General features: G+C 56.0%; 1 protein-coding gene across 1 annotated transcript in view; it reads right to left on the reverse strand.

Annotated features, from left to right (window-relative positions):
- The window catches only part of LOC119582152 (extensin-like), a gene marked incomplete in the record, with an annotated part of 1,513 nt that extends 893 nt beyond the window's left edge, over window positions 1-620 (reverse strand). Inside the window, 1 exon segment of the mRNA XM_037930390.1 lies at window positions 1-620.
- Between the last annotated feature and the right edge of the window lie 1,089 nt (window positions 621-1,709).

Consider the following 1,709-nt stretch of genomic DNA (forward strand, 5'->3'; position numbering starts at 1 on the left):
CGGGTACTCGGGCTGCTGCACGACGGGCGCCTGGTAGTTGTAGCCGCCCTGGGGAGCTGCCCACGCCGCCGCCAACACACACAGGATTACGGTTGCTGTCTAATTAAAAGAAGGGAAATCAGTAGGGTAAATGAACAGAAATTAGCAACCTCTTCCTAGCATGCGCTTTAATATACATCCTAATGTTTCCTGTTCATATCCATCGTTATAAATTCGTCCTCTGCGCAGCTCTGTAGAAGGTTCCTCTGCGGTCAGTGTGGTCCGTCTGGATATTCCGTCAGCTCAACGATCGTCGACACTATGAATGACGTTTATTTTGAAAAATGAAATACAAATACCGGTCTATGAGTTTTGTGAATTGCAGCTTTTGTTATTTGAGTATTCACGTCTTTTCATCGTAATAATTTCACTCACAGAAACACCCTTCTAAAGTACTCTCCGTTCCTGCGTACAACTGGCCTGAACAGTTGGCAAAGAGGCAATCGGACAAAGTCGGAAGTGTCATGGCGTGGAGGCGGCGTTCGTCTGGTCCAGCTATCGGGAGCATGCCCTGGTGAGTCGGCCGTCATTATACTTATTCCTGGCGGAGGAGTACCTTCATGCCTGTACTTTTGCTGCGTTTGCGGATGGACTGTGCCCTGACCAGTCGGTGCCCGCACTTTATACGAGGCGACTTACCCGAGGCTCGTGGGCGTGGCGATTGACCTGCCTCGCCATCCCGCCGTTGCAAGGGAGCGCGCTGCTTTCTAACTGGATATGGCGTAGCCCTCTCTTGCTCTCAGCACCGGTAGATGAGTGTAGACGGCCGGCGCCCACGCAGGAAATCCGACTCCATGGCCCGCGGCGCCGATTCCGACCGATTGACGAGCACTGTCACTCTTCATGTCGTGGCTCTGGCCGCGGAGCATCGGGGCCGCCACGTGCTTGCCTCGGAGGGCGGGCCGGAGAGCTCAGCGTTGGCGAGGAAGAGTATAATTACGAAGCCAGATTCGATTTCCGGACCTCTGGGGATTTTTTTTCTTGGCGTGAAGGAATGTTCTCGCAGGAAATGGACAGGAGTTCTCGTTGATCCAAATTTTGACGAGAAAGGGAAAGTGTAACGGGGAAAGGATGTAGACCTCCATGCCTTACCATGCTCGGCGGGGCGCCTCGGAGGAGTGCTGGTGCTTTGCCCGACGTTACTGCCTCGTTCGTTGCCCTCCTGTCGCTTGTCAGGTCTTCCTCCGTCCCTCGTCCGTCCCTCGTCCGTCCCTCGTCCATCCCTCGCCCAACCCTCGCCCGCCCCTTGTCCGTCCCTCGTCCATCCCTTGCCGTCCCTTGTTCATCCCTTGCCGTCCCTCGTCTACTTGTCAGTCCTTCCTTGTCTGTCCCTCATCCGTCGCTCGCCCACGCCTCCTCCGCGCCCCGTTCGAAGCCTCGCAACCGCCCGACCACCGCTCGAACCGCCGCCGCCTCTCCGGCCGCCACGCCACCCGGGGACCTGATCAGCTCCCTTCCTTCTTTCTGCGCAAAACTTCCACTTTCCAGCGGGCGCTGAAGGCGCAGACAACTCGCAGCGAGAACAATGCCTCCTCCTCCGGGAGCTTCTGAAAGTCATCGTCGACTGAATGGAACTCGGCAGATCGAGATAAAAATGGAGTCGCGCTCTTCTTGTAAGGGAAGTGAGTGTTGTCAGAGCATTTCGGAGTCAATGACATGCTAGACAGCTG

This window comes from Penaeus monodon, chromosome 15, assembly GCF_015228065.2.
Source record: "Penaeus monodon isolate SGIC_2016 chromosome 15, NSTDA_Pmon_1, whole genome shotgun sequence".
In the NCBI taxonomy this organism is placed as follows: Eukaryota; Metazoa; Arthropoda; class Malacostraca; order Decapoda; family Penaeidae; genus Penaeus; species Penaeus monodon.